General features: G+C 40.6%; 2 long non-coding RNA genes across 2 annotated transcripts; one reads left to right on the top strand and one right to left on the bottom strand.

Annotated features, from left to right (window-relative positions):
* Positions 1–7,649: 7,649 nt before the first annotated feature.
* On the bottom strand, positions 7,650–9,738 carry LOC139969366 (uncharacterized). The gene is made up of 2 exons (XR_011793707.1): positions 9,634–9,738; positions 7,650–8,435 (listed from the first exon to the last, which is right to left on the bottom strand). It is a non-coding gene; the product is annotated as an uncharacterized lncRNA (long non-coding RNA).
* Positions 9,739–9,969: 231 nt separating this feature from the next.
* LOC139969365 (uncharacterized) lies at positions 9,970–12,067 on the top strand. Its single transcript, XR_011793706.1, has 2 exons — positions 9,970–10,085; positions 11,284–12,067. It is a non-coding gene; the product is annotated as an uncharacterized lncRNA (long non-coding RNA).
* The last annotated feature ends 12,467 nt before the right edge of the window (positions 12,068–24,534 follow it).

The following is a 24,534-nucleotide window of genomic DNA, read 5'->3' as shown; positions in this document are numbered from 1 at the left end:
TAGAAAATAAAGATTGCCCACATGCCAGGCAAGCTAATAGAGCGGGAGCCCAGAGGGGAGGGGCATTTTAGGGGTCTACTGGCAGGGGTACACCACTGATATAAATTACTGGAAATGCACAGCCCTTAAATATAGAGTCCTGCCAATCATTTTTCAAGTATTTTTCAATTGGTTACCTAATGAGCTGACCTAGGTCAATGAGGGGAAGGGCATTTTGGGGGTCTAATGGCAGGGGTACCCCACTGATATAAATTACTGGAAATGCCCAGCCCTTACATATAGAGTCCTGCCAATCATTTTTCCAGTAGTTTTCAATTGGTTACCTCATGAGCTGACCTAGGTCAATAAGGGGATGGGCATTTTGGGGGTCTAATGGCAGGGGTACCCCACTGATATAAATTACTGGAAATGCCCAGCCCTTACATATAGAGTCCTGCCAATCATTTTTCCAGTAGTTTCAATTGGTTACCTCATGAGCTGAACAAGGCCAATGAGGGGATGGGCATATTGGGGGTCTACTGGCAGGGGTACCCCACCAACATAAATTACTGGAAATGCCAATCCCTTACATATAGAGTCCTGCCAATCATTTTCCAGTAGTTTTCAACTGGTTACTTCATGAACTGACCTAGGTCAATGAGGGGAGGGGCATTTTGGGGGTCTACTGGCAGGGGTACCCCATCAATAAAAATTACTGGCAATGCCCATCCCTTGTATCTGAAGTCCTAACCATCATTTTCCAGTAGGTTTCAAGTGGTTACCTCATGAACTGACCTAGGTCAGCCGTGAGGGGTCAATTATTGATGACTGGCAGGGGTACCCCACCACCAATAATTACTGGCGATGGCCATTTGTTGCTCTTGGGGCCATACCTGACACATTGTACTTACTTTGTTGTGGTTACCATGAAAGCTGATCTAGGTTAGCTTTGAGGTGACTTTAAAATTGCTCTCCCAGCCACACCCACCACACCCGGTTTGCCAGTCGTCTGGTTTCATATACAGGAATGCACTGTGAACGTTATGATGTACAAGGCAATTGGTTACCTTCCCAGCTAACCAAACCCTCTGGGCTCCCGGTCTATAAGTTTTTGTAGTGTGTACCTTGATCTGATCAGGGATGTGTTTGAAATTGAGAAACTATGAAGTATCAAGTCTTTGAAGTTATATGTGCATTGCCACCTGTGGGTTACTCCCAATATTATATGGCATGCTGTAACATATCAACCCAAACTTATTATCAGCATATTGAGTTACCATGCAGGTACATGGACAGTTTGTTGGGTACTGAGGACTAAACTGATGAATGCTGAAATCCATATTTCTAAAATGAAATACTCTTGTTGAGATCAATCAGTTACATAGAACTGTGTTATACATATAGTGAGTTCATATGTGAGAACCATTGTGTAGGGTAGCCAGCAATTTGACAGTCACCTGATACCCATATCTGTAAATTTGCTACCATGTTTCATACATAAATAAAGAGATGTTGCCGTAAGTCTGTATAAGGATTCTAATTGCTGTCCACAAACTTAAAATAAGCTGTGGTCAGTCAACAATATTGTTGTGCCATGTTTTTACATTACTTTATGTCCTGTTTTCAGTGTCGAGAGAGAGGGGTAGCAGAACCTGTTCAGTTGCTGTCCAATCCTGAATATTACTCTTGTGAAACGTTCCTTAAATATTATTGTAACTGAAGCTCTCTGATGCTTGCCATACACCGGACCGGCATCACTTTACACACTTAAGAGAAGCCTTGTATGTTGAATCTTAGCTGCTGATTACCGTTAATCCTACATCTATATTACCTTGTTAAGCTTACCTTGTTAAGCCTGAATTGGCTTTTTAGAGGACTTCCCTCCACATGTATATATCCAGTGGAAATCAAATATATCAATATCATATTCTATGTATCTGTTTATTCTGTTCTATGTTCTCTTCTAGTCACATTCCACGTTCATGTTTCTAGATTACTATATATGGTTATATTTATTATTCTATTAATACTGCCTTTGTACTATGTTGGTCTTCGTAATAAATAGAAAGAATGGCGGTTGTGTTATAAACAATAGTTCCTCAAGCTGCTGACTCATATATATATTAACAAACTTTGTATGGTGTATAGGGCCAGAGACTGTATACTTCACTCTTGTCCATGATGTAGGTCAACCATTTATAATTCATGTTCGCCTTTATAAAGACCGAACATTAACCAAACTAATTAAAATACAATGAATTCAAATGACGGTTAGTTAGGGCTAATGAGGTATTAATACCCTCTCATGTTTATGATTATGGTTGATGATTATTCATGAGATGCTGATTATATTGTTTAGTTTTTAAACTTAAATCCTCTCTTTCTTTGTTTATCATTCCCAGCCAGTTTTCCGTTGTTCATTCTTACTTGTGTCAATATGCTTAACATTTAATTTAATAAGTTGTTAGAGGAGTGGAGAAAGTGGGATAGATGGAGGGGTTTGAGGGAGATGGGAGGGATGGGGAGATGGAATGGGTGGGGGAGATGGAGGGGGTGTGGGATGGAGGGGTGGGGATGGAGGGACTTAGGGGAGATGGGGGTTGGGGAATGGAGGTGGTTTCGGAGATGGAGAGGGTAGGTGATGGAGGGGGTGGGGGTGGAGGGGTTTGAGGTAAATGTAGGGGGTTGGGGAGATGGATGGGGTGGGGAGATGGAGGGGTTTGAGGGAGATGGAGGTTGTTGGGGAAATGGAGGGGGTTTAGAAAATCAGAGAGGGTGGGGATGGAGGGGTTTCATGAAGATGGATGGGGTTTGGGAGATGGAGGTGGTTGTGGATATGAAGGGGTTGGGGAGATGGAAAGGGTGGGGAGATGTTTGAGGGAGATGGAGGCGGTTGGGGAAATGGAGGGGGCTGGGGAGATGGAGGGGATTTGGAAGATGGAGAGGGGTGGGGATGGAGGGATTGGAGAGATGGAGGGGTGGGGAGATGGAGGGGGTGTGGAGATATAGGGGGTGGGGCCTGGAGAAGGTGGAGAAGCTCGGGCGTTTGAGGGAGATGTTGAAGGTTGAAGAAATGGACGGGGTTCGGGAGGGGGTTGGGGATATAGAGAGGATTGGGGATATGAAGGGGATTTGGGTGAGGAAGGGGGTTAGGGAGATGGTGGTTGGGGAGATTGAGGGGGTAGGTTGAGATGGTGGGGGAGATGGAGGCGTTTGAGAGACATTGATGGGGTTGGGGAGATGAAGAGGGTTGGCGAGATGAAGAGGGTTGGCGAGATGGAAGGGTCTGAGGGACATGGAGGTTGTTGGGAAAATGGAAAGAATGGGACATGGAGAGTGGTGGGAATGGAAGGGTTTGAGGGAGATGGATGGGGTTGGGAAGATGGAGGGGGTTGGGAGATGGAAAGGGTGGAGAGATGGAGGCGTTTGAGGGAAATTGGGGGTGGTAGGGAAAATGGGAGATGGAGAGTGGTGGGGTTTGAAGGAGATGGATGGAGTTGGGGAAATGGAGGGGGTTGGGGAGATGCAGGGGTTTTGGGAGATGAAGAGGCATGGGGATGAAGGGGTTTGAGGGAGAGAGATGAGGTTGGGGAGATGGAGGGGAGATGGAAGGGGTTGGGAAATGGAGGGGGTAAGGGAGCTGGAGGCGTTTGGGGGATGGTGGGGGTAGGGTGGGGAAGATGGGGGCGTTTGAAGCAGATGGAGGGGACGCGTTTGAGGGAGATGGAGCAGGTTTGGGAAATGGAAGGGGTTGGGGAGATGGAGGGGGTTGGGGATGTGGAGAGGATTGGGGATATGGAGGGGGTAGGGATATGGAGGGGGTCAGGAAGATGGGGAGGTGGGGAGATGGAGGCGTTTGAGGGAGATGGAGGGGGTTGTGGAGATGGAAGGGGTTTGCGAGTTGTAAATAAATATGCCAGAACTTATATTGGTACGCTATGCGCCAACCGATGTTGGTGGTCCGCTCAGATAGTGTCATAACGGTCCTTTTTTGGAAATGACCAACCCAATACAATTTCATGAAAAAGCGCCTGGTATATCTGCACATCAATACATCGTTATGTAATATTTGGACGATAAATTGTTTCTCTATGTTCCTTAACTGCCGCTAGGAATTCTACCCAGGCTACGGCCCCTAAATATATCTTTATTTTATTGATTTGTTGTTTCCGATGAAGTGAATGTGCCTAGATACCAAATAGTGCTTTGCAAATGTACTTATAAACCATATGTTGCATGTTGTAGATGTCTGGATAACAAGATATTCTTGTGTGCAAAGTTTAGTTGTTTCTATTTGCGTTTAAGTTCCAATTTGAACAATGATGATTTCGGTTCTAAATAACATCAGGATGTGAAACAGATAAGTCTTTCTTAATTCAAGTCTCATCTTGTCAAATGTGACTTTTATTAAATACATTTATGAATGACATATCAATTCAGGCACCAAACAGAAGTAAACCTGAAGATTTGTAGAGTCCGACCCCTGGAAAACTGGAACTTTGGGCTAAGTCGCTTGCCGACTCCTTCAGTTTTATTCATGTTTCCTTATTTATGCCCCCCCCCCCCCATCTACTCCACCCAACTCTCAATTCGAATTGATGCTCCTGATCAGAGCATGATCGATTTAGCCTAAAGAAGCTGGTTCTGTGTGTAGCTTTATATTCTACGCCTATATAGTAATAAACTATCACTGTCTGCTGTTAATTTGTAGTAATAACTGATTAGTGAAACAATATGTTCACAAAACTCGAGTCTGTCACATCTCAAAACAAACGAAGAAACCTTAAGCAGTATTATCCTAACAATCCGGTGTTACCACCCGCCACTATATCGGTTAGTAGCGTTCGGGGGTGGGAGTGGGGATTTAAATGGATTTGTCCACCAGGAATGTTGAAATTAGACAAGAAGTTCGAGGATTTGATATGAGAGAATGGAGTATTACATTTATATAATTAAGTGCTTAGACACGATTGAGGTGTTGGTTATGATATGTAATATTTCATAACTTGGTCTGAACATGACACAGAGGTGCACAATGTATAAATGAGCACCTTTATCTTGCTTTATCTGCCTTGATCTATTTTAATTCCTCTCCTGACTCGCAAACAGCGAGAATATAGTCTCGTGCTGAAAATGAAGCTTGCATACGACGACATGCCCAGATTAGTGAAACTATCTTTCACCTTTTCACGCCCGTGCCCCCAACCCCCTCCCCTACCCCCTCCCAAAGTCTCCCATCTCTATTGTATACGCTCATTACAAAGAAAGAGAATGATTTGTAGATATGAGGCCTAAGTTAGCGCTCGGAGGAATTATCGTACATGGAATGTGTAGCATTCGTTCATTTTGCTCTGTTCTGAGTCACTGTGTACCTGCAGTGTTAGAACACACTTAAGTCCATGCAAACAGATATGCAATCGTCGTGTAATGTTTACTTGTAACGGCGATAAAAATCTGAATATATATCACGCTACTCACAGTATGTATTTAGCCTTCCGTCACTCGATATTTACATAACGAACAAACAGTTTACTATATCACTGATAAAGTTATCTGTTGATACTTTGATCCTGTATGCATATACGTATGCAAACACAAAAACTACATATAATAACGAGGGGGCTCTCTTATTATAACAGGCAGAGCCGTATATAGAGAGAGTTTGGCCAACCATGTAACCGATTTGGATTGGTCGAGAGGGAAAACGCCCACACATGGTGGTAAAATAGGTCCACTTGAAAACTTTATAGCAGACGACACGCATACTCACAGTGTATAGACTATCGTTTTGTACACGAAAAAAGTACGAAATTATGAAAGAAATGGTGCTGGGGATGCTGCAATCGGTCAGAACATGGATATTGTTGTTCGATTATCCCACTGACCATAAAAGAAGAGGAATTTTTTGGAAGTAGAAAGAACAAGATGGAGATCTAATGAAAAAAAGTCTGTGTAGCCTAGGCCCATACTAGCCATAGGCCCTAGTGTAATACGAGTAATGTACAAGCAATGCGAGAATTTTACGTTCAGACTGGTTTCTGTAATTACATGCATGGCTATTCTCTCTCGTTTTACGATCCACAAATTCGATTTCATTATGCCAGCTCTCCTAATCATAGGCATGGCAGTTTCAGTCGCACATATAGTTATCCTAATTCCTAGTTATTGTATGCCTAGGCTATGCCTAGCCTAAAAAAGTATCACTTTTAGTTCTATGTAAAAGGGTGGGCTAGCCTCTAGGCATCACGTAAAGCCCTAATCCTTAGTTAAGCCCGAAGCATAAGTTAAGCCTGGGCTTAGTTAGACCTGGACCATTCTTGCTATTACTACAACTGTTATAGCACATTACATAATATGGCACAGTATAAGGCCCAATTAAACTAGGTCTAAGGAAAACAAAGTAGCCTAGGCCTAAACTAGTTAGGCTAGGTCTATACTCATGGCAACTTGTGGGTTGTGTACACATACAGGCCTAATTATATAGACCCTTTTAGTATGTCATAAACAAGTGCCCAAATGGTTAAATGATCTTGGTTTGTGTTAATTGTCAGCATTGGCCTAGCCTTTTTAGGCTAACATGAATTCAGCCTAATTTTTTCTTCTTCAAAAGTATAGCCTAGGCCTTGGTTTAATTTGGATGCAGTCAACTATCATTTATCAAAGTTGCATCAGTACCTCCTTGGCCTTAATTGACACCCACATTGACGATTGAAGTTAAAAAAAACCTTTTTAAATTATCTTTAGACAGTAAATTTTAACTCCCTGAATTTCAGGACTTTTTTTACAAATCAAAGGTGACATGTGCTTTGAAGAAAAACTCCTAACATAAAAAGCCACAGTTAGCAGACTGTGATAATGACAAACCTGGTGAGTGACTTCTAGACTGAAATCCAGTTCCTGCAACCACAGCAATAAAGTCTTTGTTTTAATCAATGCACTTGTGTGTTTGAAACTTTCAAATGGACACTCAATGGCAGTTGGTTAAGATATAAGGTTTTACCTTCATCATGGAGAGTCGAAGGGAATCTGCCTCATCATCTGAATAATGGACTCAAGGATAGCAACAAATCATGATTGGATAATGATTTTGAGCAAGTAAATATCTGGCAATTTGAAAGTTTGTATTACTTTTTTACATATTATTTAAGCTGTTTAGCTCACACACAAGCAAATGATAAAGTGACAACAACCGATGCAGTATATTTAAAGGTATTGAAGACTTGCCCTAAACCGCATGCCGCGCTCTGAAAAAGTTTACTTTCCGTTGCTTGCAAGTGAAGTTTTTTTTGTGTCGCTACAAAATGCAGACAGTAATGAAACCCGATACCTTGTTATCTTTTATCTAGACCTGAGATGTCCACGCTGCTATGTGCACTGTGTTGTGGGTATTGACTGTGATGTTTGTATTGACTGTACACTAATGTCTATTTACTGATGGTAGCAAGCTGTATGTGTATTTTCTGGGATCAATGGTGGTGTCTAACACTTCTGTTACACCGCATTCGAATCTAGGTCAGATAACCGGCATGAGACCTTTCTTTGTGCGGGAGTCTCCACACCCTTTAAGGAGAAGTATTTATATCCCATTAATAGAGAAAGAATTATGTTTCAATTGGTAGCATGCAACTTAAAATTTTGCAAACATTAGATACAATCAAACAATAACAAGGTTCATTTACAAGGTAATCTACTGCCCTTTATTTCACATTAGTCTGTCACATCAGAAGGTCACAGCTTTCAATAATTATACAAACAAATTCCCTTGATGGGTGCTTCGTTAGATTCCTGCAATTTTCAAGTTTATCAATGTAATAAGTTCTGAATGTGGCAATGTGGAGAAGCTTTGGGATAATCTGTGGATAAGACTGCCAGACTATCAACAAGATTCCACATCCATGCAACTCCAACTGCTTCCTTCACCTCCTTGCAGATGTACCACATGTCCAAAAAAAAGTCAGCATTGGTTAATGTAATTAAAATCTGGCTTCCTCCTGAGCTGGCAAATACACATGAATTGTCAAGTACAGAGGTCAGTGTGAAACCACTGAGAGATCTTCTCAGCTTTCAAGAAAACAAAGACTTGAAGCCAAATTGACAGAGGCCACACTGATACCATTCCACTCTCATAAGATGAAGGTATCACACACACTTCATTTTGCTTCTGCGATGCAGTGCCTGGTAGACTGTGAGGGTCACCCAATGGATGTTTTAACAACTGCCTGGTTTATAGAGCTCTACAACAGATAATTCATCCTAATGTCTAGTCGTCATCCTGTCATGGCCTTGAGCAAGTTGAACCCACTTCAACACAAAGCAGCTATTGAATTCTTGTCTAGGTACTGTCAAATCCACATCACCATCATTGCTGGTTCCAGCTACGCTGACCATGATAAAAGAGTACAATGAGGGTTTTTTACTTCACCCAACAGAGCTTGCATTCCAGTACCATTGGGCAGCTGAAAAGATATTCAGAAATTGTTATATATGAGTGTGTTTGTATGCATGCATAATAATGCGTGATTTTCTTGCTTTACAGAACAGCTCCATTTTGATAAGCTATGTAACGTGTAAACCTGCCAATCATATGTTTGAAATAGGACAGGCTGAAACGATTCTTAAATGAAAAGCTTAAAGACTTCTTGCATTTTTATACATCACTGTTCAGGTAAGGCCAGTAAGGGCAGTATGAAGAATAAGTAACAATTAATAATTATCATTATGGCCATTTGCTGTCTGCATAAAAACAAACTGAATGATGTCATCAGCCCTATGCTCAGTTGACAACACTGACAAGTAGGCACACTATGTCAGTGTGATCCATGAAACCTCATTAAGGACATGACCGTATAGTATATATGTTAATGGAAAATACATAAGCTACAACATACACCAGTATTCAGTTGTTGCAGGGGTTTTTTTTCTCGACAGACCCATTCAATCTGTTGCACCTACTATAGCCTACTACTACATTCCTGAGAAATTAACACCACAATATCAGTCTTAGGTTTGCCCACAGACTCCCAACTATTGCTAACTCCTACACTCAAGTATATAGTTTAGTTTAGTAGAAAAAATGACCAGGAGAGACATTCAAGTCCCCATTAAGGACCCTAAGGCTATATGAGAGGAATAAAACCGAGGACATCAAATGTCATACCCAATTACAATGCTTAATGTACTCATCCAAAGTATTCTTAAACCCATACACACTACTTGCAATTCAACCTTCTCAGGCAAACCATTCAATCCATTCACAACCCTTGTATAAGTTGTATTAGACTTTAGAGAAAAAGTTATGCCGAATATTAATCCTACTATGTAACTTCTGGAGTTTAATACAATGACCTCTGGTACAACTACTTTTTGGCAAACCTGAAAGATCAGTGAAGCATAAATTGTCATTTTATGTGTAGGCCTACTTTATTTAATTGAAGGATCTATTAATGTAGGCCTGGTGCTATAGTTGTGCGTCTGTAATCTAGCCTAGCCAGGACTGTGATGTGTGCTTTTCGTTTGTATGACTAAAGTAGGACTAGTAGTATGAGGCGTAAAATAAAACAAGTGTAATGACAGGTTTTCAGCTAGTTTTCTATGCATTTCAGGTGTGAAGATAAACGTAAATGTCATTAACTAACGCATACTCTAATTCATTACCTGATATCCATTTTGTTCCTCGTATGCCTGTCAAAATCTGACATTCTGAGTCGCTTCGTTTGTTCGCAACGAGCACAGTGTGCGAAGCTGCTATATATTGTGTGTGGTGTTTTTCGTGTTTCGCGCAACTGGTAACGACAACTGGACCTATTTTGATGCCCATGGTTTGCGTGTGACGTCACAAATCGCCAGTTGGCCAAACTCTCTCTATATACGGCTCTGATAACAGGCAGAGCCGTATATAGAGAGAGTTTGGCCAACTGGCGATTTGTGACGTCACACGCAAACCATGGGCATCAAAATAGGTCCAGTTGTCGTTACCAGTTGCGCGAAACACGAAAAACACCACACACAATATTTAGCAGCTTTGCACACTGTGCTCGTTGCGAACAAACGAAGCGACTCAGAATGTCAGATTTTGACAGGCATACGAGGAACAAAATGGATATCAGGTAATGAATTAGAGTATGCGTTAGTTAATGACATTTACGTTTATCTTCACACCTGAAATGCATAGAAAACTAGCTGAAAACCTGTCATTACACTTGTTTTATTTTACGCCTCATACTACTAGTCCTACTTTAGTCATACAAACGAAAAGCACACATCAGTCCTGGCTAGGCTAGATTACAGACGCACAACTATAGCATCAGGCCTACATTAATAGATCCTTCAATTAAATTAAGTAGGCCTACACATAAAATGACAATTTATGCTTCACTGATCTTTTCAGGTTTGCCAAAAAGTAGTTGTACCAGAGGTCATTGTATTAAACTCCAGAAGTTACATAGTAGGATTAATATTCGGCATAACTTTTTCTCTAAAGTCTAATACAACTTATACAAGGGTTGTGAATGGATGGAATGGTTTGCCTGAGAAGGTTGAATTGCAAGTAGTGTGAATGGGTTTAAGAATACTGTGGATGAGTACATTAAGCATTGTAATTGGGTATGACATTTGATGGCCTCGGTTTTATTCCTCTCATATAGCCTTAGGGTCCTTAATGGGGACTTGAATGTCTCTCCTGGTCTTTTTTTCTACTAAACTAAACTATATACTTGAGTGTAGGAGTTAGCAATAGTTGGGAGTCTGTGGGCAAACCTAAGACTGATATTGTGGTGTTAATTTCTCAGGAATGTAGTAGTAGGCTATACAGTAGTAGGTGCAACAGATTGAATGGGTCTGTCGAGAAAAAAAAAACCTGCAACAACTGAAGATTGGTGTATGTTGTAGCTTATGTATTTTCCATTAACATATATACTATAAGGTCATGTCCTTAATAAGGTTTCATGGATCACACTGACATAGTGTGCCTACTTGTCAGTGTTGTCAACTGAGCACAGGGCTGATGACATCATTCAGTTTGTTATTATACAGACAGCAAATGGCCATAATGATAATTATTAATTGTTACTTATTCTTCATACTGCCCTTACTGGCCTTACCTGAACAGTGATGTATAAAAATGCAAGAAGTCGTTAAGCTTTCCATTTAAGAATCGTTTCAGCCTGTCCTATTTCAAACATATGATTGGCAGGTTTCCACGTTACATAGCTTATCAAAATGGAGCTGTTCTGTAAAGCAAGAAAATTACACATATGCATGCATACAAACACACTCATATATAACAATTTCTGAATATCTTTTCAGCTGCCCAAAGGTACTGGAATGCAAGCTCTGTTGGGTGAATTAAAAAACCCTCATTGTACTCTTTTATCATGGTCAGCGTAGCTGGAACCAGCAATGATGGTGATGTGGATTTGACAGTACCTAGACAAGAATTCAATAGCTGCTTTGTGTTGAAGTGGGTTCAACTTGCTCAAGGCCATGACAGGATGATGACATTAGGATGAATTATCTGTTGCAGAGCTCTATAAACCAGGCAGTTGTTAAAACATCCATTGGGTGACCCTCACAGTCACAGTCTACCAGGCACTGCATCGCAGAAGCAAAATGAAGTGTGTGTGATACCTTCATCTTATGAGAGTGGAATGGTATCAGTGTGGCCTCTGTCAATTTGGCTTCAAGTCTTTGTTTTCTTGAAAGCTGAGAAGATCTTTCAGTGGTTTCACACTGACCTCTGTACTTGACAATTCATGTGTATTTGCCAGCTCAGGAGGAAGCCAGATTTTAATTACATTAACCAATGCTGACTTTTTTTTTGGACATGTGGTACATCTGCAAGGAGGTGAAGGAAGCAGTTGGAGTTGCATGGATGTGGAATCTTGTTGATAGTCTGGCAGTCCTATCCACAGATTATCCCAAAGCTTCTCCACATTGCCACATTCAGAACTTATTACATTGATAAACTTGAAAATTGCAGGAATCTAACGAAGCACCCATCAAGGGAATTTGTTTGAATAATTATTGAAAGCTGTGACCTTCTGATGTGACAGACTAATGTGAAATAAAGGGCAGTAGATTACCTTGTAAATGAACCTTGTTATTGTTTGATTGTATCTAATGTTTGCAAAATTTTAAGTTGCATGCTACCAATTGAAACATAATTCTTTCTCTATTAATGGGATATAAATACTTCTCCTTAAAGGGTGTGGAGACTCCCGCACAAAGAAAGGTCTCATGCCGGTTATCTGACCTAGTTTCGAATGCGGTGTAACAGAAGTGTTAGACACCACCATTGATCCCAGAAAATACACACACAGCTTGCTACCATCTGTAAATAGACATTAGTGTACAGTCAATACAAACATCACAGTCAATACCCACAACACAGTGCACATAGCAGCGTGGACATCTCAGGTCTAGATAAAAGATAACAAGGTATCAGGTTTCATTACTGTCTGCATTTTGTAGCGACACAAAAAAAACTTCACTTGCAAGCAACGGAAAGTAAACTTTTTCAGAGCGCGGCATGCGGTTTAGGGCAAGTCTTCAATACCTTTAAATATACTGCATCGGTTGTTGTCACTTGATCATTTGCTTGTGTGTGAGCTAAACAGCTTAAATAATATGTAAAAAAATACTACAAACTTTCAAATTGCCAGATATTTACTTGCTCAAAATCATTATCCAATCATGATTTGTTGCTATCCTTGAGTCCATTATTCAGATGATGAGGCAGATTCCCTTCAACTCTCCATGATGAAGGTAAAACCTTATATCTTAACCAACTGCCATTGAGTGTCCATTTGAAAGTTTCAAACACACAAGTGCATTGATTAAAACAAAGACTTTATTGCTGTGGTTGCAGGAACTGGATTTCAGTCTAGTAGTCACTCACCAGGTTTGTCTTTATCACAGTCTGCTAACTGTGGCTTTTTATGTTAGGAGTTTTTCTTCAGAGCACATGTCACCTTTGATTTGTAAAAAAAGTCCTGAAATTCAGGGAGTTAAAATTTTACTGTCTAAAGATAATTTAAAAAGATTTTTTTTAACTTCAATCGTCAATGTGTGTCAATTAAGGGAATAAGGAGGTACTGATGCAACTTTGATAAATGATAGTTGACTGCATCCAAATTAAACCAAGGCCTAGGCTATACTTTTGAAGAAGAAAAAGTTAGGCTGAATTCATGTTAGCCTAAAAAGGCTAGGCCAATGCTGACAATTAACACAAACCAAGATCATTTAACCATTTGGGCACTTGTTTATGGCATACTAAAAGGGTCTATATAATTAGGCCTGTATGTGTACACAACCCACAAGTTGCCAATGAGTATAGACCTAGCCTAACTAGTTTAGGCCTAGGCTACTTTGTTTTCCATAGACCTAGTTTAATTGGGCCTTATACTGTGCCATATTATGTAATGTGCTATAACAGTTGTAGTAATAGCAAGAATGGTCCAGGTCTAACTAAGCCCAGGCTTAACTTATGCTTCGGGCTTAACTAAGGATTAGGGCTTTACGTGATGCCTAGAGGCTAGCCCACCCTTTTACATTAAACTAAAAGTGATACTTTTTTAGGCTAGGCATAGCCTAGGCATACAATAACTAGGAATTAGGATAACTATATGTGCGACTGAAACTGCCATGCCTATGATTAGAAGAGCTGTCATAATGAAATCGAATATGTGGATCGTAAAACGAGAGAGAATAGCCATGCATGTAATTACAGAAACCAGTCTGAACGTAAAATTCTCGCATTGCTTGTACATTACTCGTATTACACTAGGGCCTATGGCTAGTATGGGCCTAGGCTACACAGACTTTTTTTCATTAGATATCCATCTTGTTCTTTCTACTTCCATAAAATTCCTCTTCTTTTATGGTCAGTCGGAAAATCAAACAACAATATCCATGTTCTGACCGATTGCAGCATCCCCAGCACCATTTCTTTCATAATTTCGTACTTTTTTCGTGTACACAAACGATTGTCTATACACTGTGAGTATGCGTGTCGCCTGCTAAAAAGTTTTCAAGTGGACCTATTTTACCACCCTGTGTGGGCGTTTTCCCTCTCGACCAATCCAAATCGGTTACATGGTTGGCCAAACTCTCTCTATATACGGCTCTGATAACAGGGTTCTCTCTCGAAGACAGATGTCTAATTACAGTACGGAGCTCAATATGCAACAGCTCCCTAATTATAGCAGGGAGATATCTCAAAGTAAGCTCCCTAATTATAGCAGGGAGCTGTATATGTAACAGCTCCTCAATTATAGCTAGGGATGCACCGGATATCCGGTCCGGCCGGACTATCCGGCCGGATAGTGAGAAATTATCTGGTTCCGGTTCCGGCCGGATATTTTTCAAAATCCGGCCGGATCTTTTTCAAAATCTGGCCTGAATCATCCCTTAAAAAGGTGTTGGTATTAACTTAAATCAATGTAAACTATTTCCAAAAATTAATAAAAACATTCAAAGTAAGGAAAAATTAGGTTTAACATGTTTAATTTAATTTTCTCAATGGTCTGACCCACTGTTTCTAAAGATCAACCAAAACAATACAACTACTGTAATTATATGAAGCTATATACAACAAATACAGTTTGCAGTGAAATCATTTCTTGCAGCCTTCATCAGTTTAATATTGTAGTTATTTTATTAAAGAATGTAGATTACACCACTTCAAGTCATATTTAATCTCATAAATGGGGTCTTAATTTCACCTTCTTTATAATATGCATATACCTCACCTAAGATTTGCTCCTTGTTTCATACTTCTACTTCTTATTAATGATTTTCTTTTGTGTAATGAAAAAATCCGGTTCCGGCCGGATTTTATCCGGCCGGATTTCACGTACTATCCGGCAAAATCCGGTTCCGGCCGGATCCAAAAATTTGGATCCGGTGCATCCCTAATTATAGCAGGTAGCTCTTCCCAGGGAAAACTCCGTAATTATAGCAGGGAGCTATTCTCAGTGAGAGCTCCCTAATTATAGCAGGGAGCTCTTCCCAGGGACAACTCCCTTATTATAACATGGAGCTCTTCCCAGGGATCACCCCCTAATTATATCAGGGAGATCTTCTCAGTGACAGCTCCATATTTAAAGCAGGGAGCTCTCTATGCTCTAGCTCCCTAATTATGATTACTTAATTACAATTATGATATATACACTCATTATATATTATGACAGATCAAGTTACTGCAAAGAACTCAGTGTCAGCTTCCCTTCTCTTCAGTGTGTGACAGTTCCTTGCAAGGTATGGAGCAACACAGACACTACATTGTATGGCCCGATAGTCATGTACTACAGCTCCCTGCAGGGTCATAAAGAGGTGCGTGCGCAGGATTTCAAAAAGTGGAGGACATATTCCAACTTGTCCATGGATGGATTTAGTTAGGAACCTGAACCTTTGCAGAATGACTAGAGGCGAACTAAAGATTTCATAAATGAGAGGATGATGCCTTGTGGTCATTCAAGCCGACTATCACGTAGTGGGTCTGCCCCCTCCTACCCCCATAAAAGTTTAGACTTTAATTGGTGCATTTTGAGGTGTATTAAGAATATAAATTTCATCCATAGCTCTAAACGCAAGGTTTTGATAATAAATACTTTTTTGAGGTTGAAAAAGGGCGAGGGATCTGGTAGAAGTGTAATTCTTCACCGGCTGAACGCCACAACAATTCCGTGATTGACGATGGGCGGTCGACCACCCTTCCCCCTCCCCTCCCCCTCCCCCTTTGGCTTGCCATTGTTTGTAGAGTATATACCATACACAAGGGTTATCGTTAACTGTTGTTACTTTATATATTACAATAATAATGAACCGTACTTATATTATTGACAATTGTTTACGACAGGTTTTGTTAGTAAGTATTGCTTGCCTATACCAACTGTGTTATGTGGTCTGACCAAATGACGTCATTTAGGCCTACTTTGTATGTAATGGGTCAACATGCTGACTGGAAATTAAGAAAACAATCGTCCCAACCTTAAACTTAAATGACTTCTCACATCAGTTTACAATAACAAGCCTAAAAAGAACATTTTTAAATTCTGAATGAAACATCACCCTCTCCTTCCCCTGTCTACGGGTTGTATACTGCTAGGGTGTAATGGTCCTTCCTTCAGCAGTAATCATTCGATTTCTAAATGGATCTTATTAATTGTCTTGATGGTGTCCTACATATATGGTACTGCTATGATTGAATCTTTATTTTTTTCCTGATTAATAACACAATTAATATGACACTGCGTATCAAGGTATGTAAGTTTCCTTTTTTTAAAGGCTTCCTCAAGCGGCTGAGTGACCAATATATTTGTGAACTTTGATGGTGTATAGGGCCAGAGACTGTATTATTCGGTTCTGTACATGATGTATAGGCCTACCCAACCATTCATTATTCATGTTCGCCTTTACATACAAAACATGAACGTAAGAGGTAATGCAAACCCTAATTCACTGAAAATGGCGTATTAATACTCTCTCATGTTTATGTTTATGGGTGATGATTATTCATGAGATGCTGATATTGTCTACTGTTTAAAACTTTAAATTCTCTTTTCCTTTGTTGACATTCCCAGCCAGTTTCCGTTGTTCATTTATACTTGTATAATTATACTTCATGTACAATATAAATGTTTAGACTCCAGCAGAACTTAAACGTGTGAGATATTGTTGTTTTGTGTGTACATTGCATGTATACTTAAACTATTGAACTTAGTAATGATGTTGTACTACTACTTCGTATGTAAAGTACTGGTTATAATTGAAATATAAAACATGCTACCTATTAGTTTGGTATCTCAGTACATTTTATCACCAAACATTGTTTGTTCCCAATAGTGTGCGCTATTCAAATGTTAATTAATACCCCACCTCTCCCTTAGATCTGGAACGACTTATCTGTTTGTTCGATGTTGTTAGTATTTACATACAATGCGTTAATTGTACACAGTTTCCATAGTACAAAGTAAGCCTATATTTCACTCGTTATACGATGAAAAACGGACCCAATGCATGGAGACATGTCACGTACTCTGTAACATCACAGCTGTATATCACTTAAATGGGAGATGATTGTCACCTGGTTTGTCTTAAAGTATAGTGGAATAACTAGAGTGGGGGATGGGGCGTGATGGTTAAAGACGGTGTTTGTGCTATCTTTCCTTACATTCAGTACATAGTCCTGTACGCGCAGTAGTTTAGTTACATGGAATTTGGTGGCGCGGAAGACGGAGTGTTCTTGAGACGTTAATTAGTAATAACCCAAATTAAAGGTGATACTCGTTGTACCGAATGACTGGATACCTGGAGTGTCAAAGGGATGTGTGTGGGTCGGAAGGGGAGGCTGGAGGGAAGATGGGGGTAGGGGTGCATTATCACATCTTCTTTAGTTCACTTGTTAGATCAATATATTCAGTTTGTTGCATTCTTCAGTGTCGGCGACACCAACTCCACTCATCTACGATTGTACTTTAAGACATTGCTGGGTCATTCCGCTGGATCCTTTGTTAGCCAAACAAAGCGAAGTAATCAAATGATCGAATTTTACTTAAATTCATAGTCTCAGTTTACGTTTCGTGTCGACATTTCTAGATAAACGTCAAAACTTCCTGAGAAACGTTACAATTTCCATAAAGCGTCGAAAGCGTGTGAAGTGATTTTCTTTTCGGGAATAATAGTTTAAAGTCGAGGTAAGCAGAGTAAATTCGACAAAGCATCTGTTAACATAATTTTCTGTGATCAATGTTCTTTCTCAGCCACCGTAATACCCTTAAACATTATATTGCGTACAGTACTTGGTAATAGCCGTCGGAGCGGATGTTGCACCTGGTACAGGGCAATTCCGTAAAGTCCGCGTACATTTCGGACAGTTTGTTGATCCATATCTCAATGGCTTTATATAGGAGATTGCTTTTTATTTAGGTTTTGTGTAACATCTGCCTTGTACTATTCTTGTATGGGGTTTCATTCCTTGGCCATCCAAATAAACTACAAAAATACTCAACAAACCTCCCTGTGACGGACATACCCAGAGAAAGTGACTTTTTCAGATCATATTTTTCTTTTGAAAAGTTCTGTGAATTGGAATGGGATACAATTAAAAACTATACATGTTATGAAGAAGACTCTTAACTACACATATCAGAAAACAAGCAGTTGAAACCTTTATCACTTCCCTGCAATATTTTCAAAAAGTCCTTTGTGACGGACGTACACTTTTTTGTGACGGACATACATTTGTGAAATTATATAGTAAATGTACGTCCGTCACAAACAGGGTTGGCCGGTATTTACCGGGAGGTTTTTCCCACCTATAAGTGGGAAAAACTGGGAAAAACCTCAAATTATATAGAATTCCAAAAAAAGAATGTGGAACTTGTGGAGGATCATAGAAACTACACGAAAATGACATCTTATGGTAGGGGGTTGGGTTACATCCAAAGAACAGCCATGATCTATAACTTTTATAGTTAACCGATTGGACTAAATATTATAAATAATTCAAATAAATAATATATTGGATGCTCAAATCAACCAACTTTATTTTCCTATCGAGATGCATAATTCCATAATCTAGAGAATGGACAAGTATCAAACTGTTGGTGCCTCCTAGGGCTATTTATATTATACATGTCATATTATACATGTCACATTGTCTTGTTACATATATATAATGCAACACCATCACAAAAACATGGAAAGTGAGAAAACATATTCACAGTGTAACTTTTACAACTCGTTACAACTCGTGTACTCTGTTCACACTTCGCACTCAGGGACGTCGCTAGAGGGGGGGGGGGGTGTGGGGGGTGTCTCACCCCCCCAATCTTGGTAAAAATGACGATAGTTGGAAAATTTGAGTGCGACAGTCGGAATTTCCGACTGTCGGAATTTCCGACTGTCGCCAGCTTCAATTCGGAATTTCCAACTGTCGCGCTCTAATTTTTCTGACTGCCGCACTCTTATTTTCATATGTTCTTGTAATTTGTGAGTGACATAAAATTTTCGAGAAAAATTTACCTTTAATCAGTCATATTTAGCACGGTTTCCTCGTCACATTGAGAAATTGTATCTCGCGATCCTTATACTCCACCATACACAACTTCGTATGATTTTGAATACTCTAAAAAAAAAATACAACGTTCGCCAGCTTCAATTCGGAAAATGTCTGTATTAATTTTGCTATTGGGTGGGTCGACCCTGTTCGCTAGCTTAAAGTAAGTTCAGGATATACCAGGGACGTAGCCAGGGGAGCAGGGGAGCGACTGCTCCCCCCTTTGAGTGTCGAAAAAAATTGTTTAAAAACTGTTGTTTTTTTAGCATAGTATTTTGTAAGTGCTCTTTTGATCTTGAATACTCGTCAGCTCTGTTAACTCGGTTATAATCGTAATAACATGCAGGCCTACTGATTCAACTACTTACTTAGTCTGGCAGATGAAATTAGATAAATTAAGCCTATAGCCTATTTCAAACCTACAGTTGGCCACTGCGTAATAAAATACATATTGCCTACCTAACCACACTAGATGGAATGTCACGAACCGTATGCACAACGACGACGACAAGTTCGTTCTCATCCGTTCTATGATTCGTCCTAAGTTGTTGCACGAACAGCATGTTATGAAGCTAAGCTAGCAATCGTACGTGATACGCACTTCCTATAAATAATTATTACACTGCTAATACACTGCGATAACGATATTTGTTTTTAGGCCACTTCATATCTGGCTGTATTACAAAATATGAAAGTTTATATTGTCCATCAATTAAGTTCATCAAATGTATTTAAGTCCAGACATTGGACAATAAACAAGAATCATCCTTCTGGAAAAATTGTAAAAGAGCACTATGTTTGTGTTTCTGATATATTATGTAAAAGAACATGTAAAAGAATTCAAACAGGAAACAAAATCTGCTGATAGTATGATATCGGGTGCGTATCCAGGGGGGGCGTTGGGGGCGCGCGCCCCCCGGGTAAGAAAAAGAGGAGAGAAAAAAAAAGAGAAGAAAAAAGGAAAAAAGAGGGGAAAAGAGGAGGAGGAGAGGAAGGAAGGGAAAAGAAAAAGAAGAAAGAGAGGAGAAGGAGAAAAGGAGAGAGTAAAAGAAAAACGCGAAGACACCGGGAAGAGAAAGAAGAACAGTGACATCAGGGGCGTATCCAGGATTTTCCAATAGGGGGGGCGCCAGGCATGAATGATCGCCGTCCTGGGGGATGGGTCTAAGGGGAGGGGTGTACAATTTTTGCTTTCAAAGAAGGGCTGAAATGCAAAATGGTGTCATATGCATGGGCGGCGATCCGTACTTCCGAGTGGGGGGGGGGGGGGGATATGACCTTGTTGGGATTAACAAACCCTTTTCCAAGCGGCATATACCCAACTTTAAAATAGGGATGTCATGTCCGAAATATCTCATAATCAGGATCCAAAATACCTTTTTTTTTAATTTCGGGTGTTATTTTGGGAAAATTGCCCCTGTCAATCTTGTTTCAGGCGCAACGTTAGAATGTTCGAGAGCTCTGTTATATTATTCGATGAAGAAAATGGCCTCATGCAGGCTATTATAGGCCTATACACATGCAATACACAATTACACATAGTTACATTCCTAGGTACCGATTGCGAGGGCATCCAGGTGAAACGTGTATTAAGCATTACCCTGGTTACATGAGATTCTCAGCTGTTCGAGGGAACATGTACGTGTGTAGGCCTACTATAGGGCCTATATGAATACTATGAGGGTGTATATATGTACTATATCAATACCGTGGGCGCAATAATACATTTTGTTGTTATAGGGCCAATGAAGCCTACAGTCAACTATTTTTGCTTTATAAAGACGCTTTATTTGAAAAGATCGCACTGCGTTTATGGTAGGCGAGAAATGAAGCTAAAAAAGAGCCGTACATTAACGAAGATGCATAAATGTAGGCATGAAAATGTTCTTATCCCTGGCATTTGGTGGGGGGGGGGGGTATGGTGCATAACATCCCCTCCACCCATTTTCATGGGGGGATATATCCCCCCTCCACCCAGGATCGCCGCCCATGGCCATATGTGATCCATTTTTCGACCTTAATAATAAGCAACATTTCCAGTAAATATGGACACAAAATGCACAATTTAGTATGGCTGGCATGTCATTTAGTGTTTATAGTGATAATACAAACACAATTACCATCTATGTTTCTAAAACTATTATGCCGCCGAACTTCGCCAGAACCTTTTTTTGGCAAACAAAAAATAAAGCATACGGGAGGGGGGGGGGGGGGGTTGAGCGATCACCGACATCTCACATAAAGGTCGTCATCAATTTTTTTTTTTTTTTTTTTGGCTAAACTTTTTTTTTTTTTGGTGACGGCCAATAGGGGGGGGCGCGCGCCTGTTGCGCCCCCCTGGATACGCCCCTGGACATCATTACAGCGCTGAAGGGTAGCCAGTGACGGATCAATGATTTCGTAAAAGTGTGCCTCACCCTACCCCTTATACACCGACAACTCCATTTTTTGACGTTTCCATTTTCCTCTCTCACTAATGATCTATATATACTATATACGGTCTATCATAACGCGTGTGTAGAATTGTGCTATGAAACCAACTGTGGCTGGTCTCGAGCTCGACCGTGTCGTCGGGGAACATGACGCATTTTGGGGGCGACCGCCCCCCCCCCGTTCAGCATTTTTTTAAATGATATCGCTAAGTAATTTCAAAATAGAAAGTGCTTAGATGCAACTTACAAGGCCTGGGAAGTGTCATTTCCAGCGATCTGGGAGACATTTTCGGCCAAAATTTTCTTGTACGCTTCGCGCCAACCTATGGTGGCGCTACGCTTAGATAATTTGCCTACAGGCTTCGCCCCTCCCTTGGCAAATTCCTCGCTACACGCCTGTTCGAATTCGTAACGCAAACAGCAGATATCACATCATATCAGTGAGCATAAAAATGGCGTTCCAGGATGAAAATCCTCAAAACTGTCCGACTTGCCTGAAAAAATAACCAAATATTTTCGCGCGCGAAGCGCGCGTTCAACGTATTCTTGTCAATATCATATAAGCAAGTATCGGTTATTACATCGCATGCCATCATGTACCGTACGGTCCGTTCAAATTGCGCAGTATACCGCGGGATGCTAATGTAAACAACGACATGTCTCATGTAGATGTATAAAAAGCATGAAGGTCCAATTATGTCAAAAGTTTCTTTTACATTAGTAATGGCGAATTAGGGGCTGCACCCCGCCGCGCAGTGGCGGAACGTCCATACGGTCAGGGGGCGGATGCCCCCCCTGACGGACTCAAATGGACTGCTGGCGCCTTTTTCAGCTCTTTACCACTTTTTACTTATTCTACATTATTGACTTTTTTATTGCGCTCTCATCTACTTATTGACATTTGTCACATTTTGTTGGTGTAATTTGGCGATGACACCCTATACTTCGTTTATCTGCAAATTAGCCAGGCCCTGAAAGGGTCATTTCCGGCGATCTAGGGAGTATCTTTACTCAAAATTTGTCTGTGCGCTACGCGCCAACCAGTGGTGGCGCTCCGCTTAGATAGTGTCGAAAGCCCCCCTACAGACCATTCTCGCCCCTCCTGACCAATACCCCTAGCTCCGCCACTGCCGCCGCGCCTCCTACGCCTATGTGTGTAGTGTTCGGTTGAAGGAAATATCTGCTATTTTTTCATTTCCTTCAACCAAGTTTTATAATAGCCGTTATAACAGGTTTAATATTTGTACACCAATAAATTAACTGTGTCTGAATTTTCGAAAATTTCTGACCAACATTCTGCATCACGCTTCGCTCTACTCGTGCAATTTTGACCGGTCTGTTAGGGGTTGAAGGAAGTTTTTCTATATTGGTTGTCCATAGATGAAATATTGTACAACATTATGGGTATGTTTTGAAGTGAGTTTATTCACGAGAAATGTGAATTTTCAAATTCTGAACAAATTTGGGGCTTAAAACCTTGAAAAGTGGGGCTGACGGGTATTGTGGGCCGCGACGTAGAATCACCTACAAAAGCAAAGACCCACGGGAGATGCGATCAGGTCGAACATGACGTGTGCCGGGTTGACAATCTTTACAAAGGTTATGGATGGAAAAAAAAAACTATTAGGAAATACTTGGTTCTCAGGCCAAAAGTGTACATCTGGTTGGTCATTTCAAGCCCGAGAAGTGCCGTTTCCGGTGATCTGGGGGGTATCAAAACCAGAAATTTTCTTGTACGCTGCGCGCCAACCGATGGTGGCGCTCCGCTTAGATAGTAATTCGCGCCCCCCGGGTTAGAAAATCCTGGATACGCGCCTGGATATCATATGATAATGATGAAACTGGCAACAAATTGCACCAGATCGCATCTAAGGACATTCAATTGTTCAAAAAATCTCAAAGGGGAGGGGGACACCCCCTCCCCTTAGACCCCTCCCCCATATCAATCGCAAAAAGTGCTTCCCCTCTCAAATTCCTGGCTACGACGGTGGGTTATACATTGTCTCTATGGTATACAATTAAAACCAAAATGCTAATCTACGGAAGTTTAAAAGTGCCATCAACATAAGCAAAACACTTTGCCCCATAAAGTACAAATGTATTGCAAAAAGTTCGGAATAAAAGTGCAGTCGCGAAAGATGGGGTGTCTAACTGACACTGACCGTATCGTTGACGATGAGTGGGGGGGGGGGGTACAAGGCAGCAGTCGGAATTTTTTGACTCCAAAACCCATCCAGTTGGAATTTCAGCCACTACACCCCCCAATCATCAGGCCTTAGCTACGTCCCTGTTCGCACTGTACAGTACTATGCTTATATTGCTTATAGGCACTGTACTATGTGACTGTTGTGACATCAACTAATTTGAGAATAAGCAACATCTGGAACAGTAACCTGTGTTGTTGATACTCTTACCTCTTCAGTTGGCCTATACACAGGAAGTGCCCAGTATCACCTCACCTGTCCACCTCAAAGTGTTTAATCACTCATGCATGAAGTTGTATAATAATTGGACCATGTTTGCATCAATGTAAACAGTTGGGTTGTGTGAATGGCTCAATAGGGCCATCGTGCGTTTAATACTTTAATTGGGCCAATGTGCCGTACATAGTTTCAAAGCAGTTTCTATTGAGCCCCCTGGATTGAAGTTCACCTCAATAGACTGTTGCCTAACTGTATTAATTGAATGAACTGTCTGAGCACATAATAGGCCTGAAGAATTTAGGAGGGGTGAGTGTCCCAGTGTAGACCTATAATGGTTTGGGCAATAGGCAATGCATACTGCTAAAGAGATCGTGACAGAATAACTATACATGTGCAATATGAAAAATACTCTTTTTTCCACAAAAAGTAGAATTAGGTTGTGATAAAATAGCTCAAAATGAAGCTAAGAAACTCCCATATTCAATAACATATATGCCTGTCATGAAACAATATCGTGCCTACTGATGACCCTGCATATTACGGACAAGTAATAATAGTTTTTGAGACGGAGGCGGTTTTTACCGGTATTTACCAGTTTTTCCCGGTTTTTACCTGGTTTTTACCGCTTAGTGGGAAAAACAGG

Source organism: Apostichopus japonicus, chromosome 7, assembly GCF_037975245.1.
Source record: "Apostichopus japonicus isolate 1M-3 chromosome 7, ASM3797524v1, whole genome shotgun sequence".
Lineage (NCBI taxonomy): Eukaryota > Metazoa > Echinodermata > Holothuroidea > Aspidochirotida > Stichopodidae > Apostichopus > Apostichopus japonicus.
The sequence above is the reverse complement of the archived record's forward strand: the minus strand, read 5'-3'. Positions and strand labels throughout refer to the sequence as shown.